We start from the raw sequence: 6,382 nt of genomic DNA, 5'->3' as shown, positions 1-6,382 counted from the left end.
GGACTTCCTGGACGCGCCATGAACTCAAGGAGGTAGCCTGGCATGTCGCCCGCCGAGATGCTCACCAGTGGCCACGTGTGCGCGCTCGCCTACGAGCATCTGGTGGTGGGAACCAAGACGACCACATTCACGTTGACGGTGTACCCGTTAGGAATACAATTAAAGTCTCACATTGAAAATACATAAAAAAGATCACAAATGTAAAAGATGAAAGATATCTTTATTGGTTGAGACTTTTTGTATAGAGCCCAAAAATAAAATCATGAGAGCTTAGACTCAAAGACGATAATATCATACCATTGTGGAGATATGTGAATTCTTTTTGTCCTAACAAGTGGTATTAGAGCTATGGTCTAGACCAGATGTCATGTGGGGTGGTCTTGAATGAAGTTGGGAGAAGGCCCAAAGTCGGTTAAGAATGATTGAATACTTGAGGGGAGGCCCATAGTAGGTTAAGAGTGACTGAATATTTGTCGGGAGGAACAAAGCAGGTCAAGAGTGATCGAATGCTTGCGGGGATGCCCGGAGCAGGTCAACAATGATCAGATGCTTACAGGGAGGTCTCAACCATGAGAATATATGGTGGTCTTTCGTTTGAGGGGAGGATTATTGGGAATACAATTAAAGTCTCACATTAGAAATACATGGAATAAATATCATGGTTTTAAAAAATTAAAGATATCTTCATCGGTTGAGGTCTTTTGGATAGAGTCCAAAAATAAAACCATGAGGGCTTAGACCCAACATAGATAATATCATACCACTGTAGAAATATATGAATTATTTTGGTCTTAACAGAACCTGGTGTCGTGCCATCTAGAGTTGTAGAGAAAGTTGGTGACAGAGATTGACCAATTTACCCCTAGAGTTTGGTGCCGACATACAAGTGTGATGTAGTGGTAACACACTTAGGAGAATAAATGAAAGGATCAGAATTCTAACTTGAATAAGATAACTGGTAACATAGATTTAAATGATTGTTAAGTCTAAATGGGTTAGTGGAATGAATATTTACCAAGATGGACATGATGGGTCAGTGAGGATCGGACATCAAGTCAGAAGAAAGTCCTGGAGGGCAAAGTGATTGGATGTTGAGTAGAGGAAGGCCAAACAAGTTTGGAGTGTAGAATCGAGGCATGTGAGGGGGGAGGGGGAGAGGTGGTGTATTTAAAAAACTTTTCGTTTTAGAAACTAAAAAGAAGGTGAGTGCAAAGTGCAACGGAATTAGAAATTAAATGAAGTAATAAAACAAAACACGAAGAGTTACTTGGTTCAGAACTTTCATTGACTCCTACTCCAAGACTCACAATCCCTCAGACCGTATCGATGGCCAATCCATTATGAATCTTTTTCGAAACCGCCAAAAAAAGGAATCGAGTACAAGATTAAAAGAAGGACAATATAACATACTACACTACCTTTTGAATAATAATAAAACAATTAACTTTAATTAAAAGTTAACAATCATAAAGTATGCCAATATGGGATGCTCGTGTGTTGGTGTTGGTCTACTGCCAACAGTCGGATATCTTGGAGCAGTAGCTGTTGGACCCCGTAGTTGTTTTGATGTGATCAACCAAGTTAGATTGGGTCATGTTTGATTTTGATTCCTGTGTCTAAGTGTGCAGGAGTTTAGGAGCACAGGAAGTCGAGCGGAAGACGCAACTAGCGAGAAAGATGGCACGGGAAGGGAGCCGACGGGCTCGGTGCATCCAAGGGACGAAAAGGCTGCGGAATAGTACACCGGTGGACGAGAAGAACGTATGCGACGTTCGAGGGACGAGAAGCTGGAGCGGAAGCCTGCTCGAGGAGAAGGCCAGAAATTGAGTTCGGATGAACCCTATTTCGGTTGGCCACAATCACCCAAGCGAATGGAGCAGCGGAAGATCCAAAAGAAGGCTAGAGCTATTTATATGCTGCAGGCAGAGAGCGCCTTCCGTAGGTATGGGAGGCACCCTCCATGAAGGATGGGAGGCACCCTCAATAGGTATGGGAGGCACTCTCCATGCTTATTGAGGGCGCCCTCGACCTAGTCTTAGTAGCCTTTTGCCAGAGGATAAAGCTTTATCCGCTGCTTCACTGGAGGCACCCTCCAAGCCCCTTGGAGGCGCGCTCCAAGCCCCTTGGAGGTGCCCTCAAGCAGTAGATAAAATTTTTCAGGGACTATAAAAGGACTCCTGGACCTAGTAAAAAAGTAACAACTTTAGAACAACTACTATAATCATTTCCTAGAGATTTTCTGAGCTTTTCAAAGAGTGTAAGAGGCTTCTCCGCCTACAGAGAAGGAGATATTTCTAGTAGAGCTTTGCAACCGCCTTGGATTAACAACTACCTAGGTTGTAACCAAGTCAAATCTATTTGTCTCTTTTCTTTTTAATTAGTTGTTCATTTCAGTTTATTTTAATTGTGACACTGCTACTAATATTGGTTGGAAAGAAGGGAAAGGCTTTATTTTTTTTGTTTACAGACACTGCGCCCTCTCACCGGCCTAGCCGTTGCACCAACAAGTGGTATCAGAGCCCAACTGTCTCAGAAGGACTAACCACCAACTGAAGCATCAAGATCAAGACGATAGCCGGAATAAGCATTCATCCACCAATGTTCGAGGGAGACTTCGCACAATGGAAACGCCGAATGGAGGTATTCTTCAAAACAAATTTCAAAATTCTTTTAATAATGGAATATGGTTTTACAGTTCCAAAAGACAAAGAAGAATATCAGTGGACGAAGAAGGAGCAAGCCGACTTCGTGACGAATGGTAAAATAGAATTCCATCTGCTCAACGTTCTTCCGCCCTAGGAGGTCAATCGAATCGGCAGCTACGGGTCAATAAAGGAACTTTGTGAGAAGTTCTTGGAACTACACTAAGGAACTTCCAAAACGAAGCTTGCGAGATGGGACGTGCTCCGAAATCAACTGACACACGTCCGAATGGAAGAAGGAGAGTCAGTAGCACAACTACACGGAAGAATCAAGGAGCTGATCACCAGACTAACAAACCTCGGAGAAATGGTAACAAATCAGGACGTACAAAGGTATGCGTTAAATGCGTTTCCAAGAACACCCGAATAGACAACTATAGTAGACTCCTACTATATATCCAAGGATCTTGAGGTAAGTACTTTAGAAAGTCTTTTTTCTACTTTTGAATTACACAAATCTTGGTGCGCAGGAAAAAAAAAAGGACCGAGTCAGAACGTTGCCCTGAAGGCAAGAACTAATGATTCGGACTCCGAAGAATCAATTGACGATCACGAAGCAACCCTAATGGTAAGAAAGTTCAATAAATTTATTAAGTCTAATAATTTTAAATCGTAGACAAAGAGAGATTACCAAAACAAAAAGAAGGTCCGATGCTACAACTGCAACGAAGAAGGGCACATCAAGGATGACTGCCCAAAATTAAAGAAAAAGGACAAAGTGAAAGAAAAGTCCCAAAGACCAATATCCTCCAAACATAAGAGTCTAAAGGCCACATGGGATAGATCATCTTCCTTCGAATCTGAAGTCGAAGCCTACGTCGGACTTGCCCTAACGGCAATCCATCAAGAAGAAGATGAGACCAGCTCAGAGATGAACATAGATGAAGGGGGAGGATCATAGGAAGAAAACAACGATGAAGGGGGAGCATCAGAAATTAAGGTAAGTAAGGTACATGCTCTTTCTCCCAAGTAGTCCTTTAAATTTATTAAAAGTCTTTCTAAAGATCTAGTTAAACTAGAAAAGGAAAATACTGAATTGAAATTAAATTTACCAAAAGCCTGTTCTCTACAATTGTATGATAATCTAAAATTAGAAAATGAAAATTAAAAATAGAAATCGAAAAACTGAAAAATCACTATGCATGCTTGAATAACTTTCAAAAATCAAAACTTAGAATTTATGGTAAATTAAATTGGTATATTAGACATCACCAAGGTCAACTTAGAAAAATTTTCGGAGAATATGTACCCCCAAATTCTTAGTTAACCTAATAGGAAGGAACCTATATTGGGTTCCAAAGTCTTACTTAGATTAAACACTTTTCTAAGGCTTTCAGAGAAGATTAAATGTTTAAATTCTCTAAAAGGCTTTGTCTAGAAGTGGTTAATGATCCAATAACCAAGAAGGTCTAGTACCTCGCCACAGCCTGGAAGTCGATTATTGAATTAGATATTTAATTGACAAACTGGTAAACTTGTAAAATTAATAAAGATAATTGCTTTTAATGTTTATCAATTTTTGAAAAACTCCATAAGTTGGAAATTGTTTTAAATTTATTTTACTTGTTTTTTATTAAATTAAGTTTTTAAATCTCCATATGTTTTGATGTGATCAAAGGGAGAGAAATATGTACAAGTTTAGGGGGAGTAGGGGGAGTTAGAAATTTTTTTTTTCAAATTCTGAATTCAAATCAGTTTATCTTTTACTTAGTGTTGTAATTTCTTTTATTGCAAACTTTATACTTAAAATATTTTTTTTATTTATCTGTTATTACCCTAACTTGAATTTGGATTGATGCACATCAAAAAGGGGGGGATCATTGGACCCCGTAGTTGTTTTAATGTGATCAACCAAGTTAGGTTGAGCCCTGTTTGGTTTTGATCCCTGTGTCTAAGTGTGCAGGAGCTTAGGAGCACAGGAAGTCGAGCTGAAGACACAGCTAGCGAGAAGGATGACACGGGAGGGGAGCCAACGGGCTCGGTGCATCCAAGGGACGAAAAGGTTGCGGAAGAGTACATCAGTAGACGAGAAGAATGTACACGATGTTCGAGGGATGAGAAGCCGGAGCGGAAGTCTGCTCGAGGAGAAGGCTGGAAATTGCGTTCGGGTGAGCCCTATTTCGATTGGCCGCAATCACCCAAGTGAACGGAGTAGCGGAACATCCAAAAGAAGGCTGGAGCTATTTATATGCTGTAGGCAGATGACACCCTCCATAAGTATGGGAGGCGCCCTCCATGAAGGATGGGAGGCGCCCTCGATGCTTATTGAGGGCGTCCTCGACCCAGTCTTAGTAGCCGTTTGACAGCGGATAAAGCTTTATTCGTTGCCTCGTTGGAGGCACCCTCCAAGCTCCTTGGAGGCACCCTCAAGTAGTAGATAAGATTTTTCAGGGGCTATAAAAGGGCCCCTGAATTTAGGAACGAAACAACAACTCTAGAACAACTACTGTAATCATTTCCTAGAGATTTTCTGAGCTTTTCAAAGAGTGTAAGAGACTTCTCTGCCTACAGAGAATGAGATATTTCTAGTAGAGCTTCTCAACCGCCTTGGATTAATAACCACTTAGGTTGTAACCAAGTTAAATCTGTTTGTCTCTTTTCTTTTTAATTAGTTATTCATTTCAGTTTATTTTAATTGTGATATTGCTACTAATCTTGGTTGGAAAGAAGGGAAAGGTTTTATTTTTTTTGTTTACAGACACTACGCCCTCTCACTGGCCCCGCCGCTGCGCCCTCTCACCGGCCTTGCCGTTGCGCCCTCTCACCGGCCTCGTCGTTGCGCCAACAATAGCGTGGCAGTAAGGCATAGTTGAAACAATAGAAGAGTCGTTGAAGCTTGTGAATGAGTTGTATCTTCAATGCAGGTTGAACCCTTCTTTTATTGGTTGTTAAGGGCGCCTCCAACTCCTGTTGGAGGCGCCTCCAACTCCCGTCGGAGGCGCCTCCAACCTCATGTTTGATTCCGAAAATTTTGAATTCGATCAACTTCGTGAGCTTCTTCTCTTATCTGCACTAGGATGCCTCCAAGGGCCCCAAGGTGCCTCCAAGCGCTCCAAGGTGCCTCCAAGCACTCATTAGGGGTGCCTCTAGAACACTCTAGGGCGCCTCCCTACAGCGCAAACTCTATGTTCACGAGGGCGCCTCCAACGAATCTAGGGCGCCTCTAAGTACTGATCAGAGGCGCCTCCGAGCACCTCTGAGATGCCTCAGATACTGTTCATCCGAGGCTAATTTTTACTATTTAACATGTAAAAAAGAGTTAATCCACAAAATAAAATATACCCTGCAAAACAGAGTTAACACAGTTTTAAAAAAAATATTATTAATTAGATCATGTTTTTTCTAGACCATGATCTAGTCATGATCTCAGTTTAGGCTTCAAAATAGATCTAAATTGGACCAACGCCTATAGTCCCAACTGGGGCTCGTCCTCGCTGGACTACTCTCCTCCAGTGACGTATCTCAATTACCATTTGCCATCCTTGACTTGCCTTTTGACCCACTAGGTCTTTCCGCCAGTTTTCAGGTCTCCAGACTCAACTAGACTTCGGCCATCTCGCTGACCCATCTGGACTTCCCGCCAGATATCAGGTTACTCCTTGACCTATCTGAATTTCCCACTAACTATCAGGTCCAACGGACCTAGCTGGATATCGATTTTAACCTGGTATCAAGTCCTA

This window comes from Zingiber officinale, chromosome 5A (assembly GCF_018446385.1).
Source record: "Zingiber officinale cultivar Zhangliang chromosome 5A, Zo_v1.1, whole genome shotgun sequence".
Taxonomy (NCBI): Eukaryota; Viridiplantae; Streptophyta; class Magnoliopsida; order Zingiberales; family Zingiberaceae; genus Zingiber; species Zingiber officinale.
Note: the sequence above shows the minus strand (reverse complement) of the source record.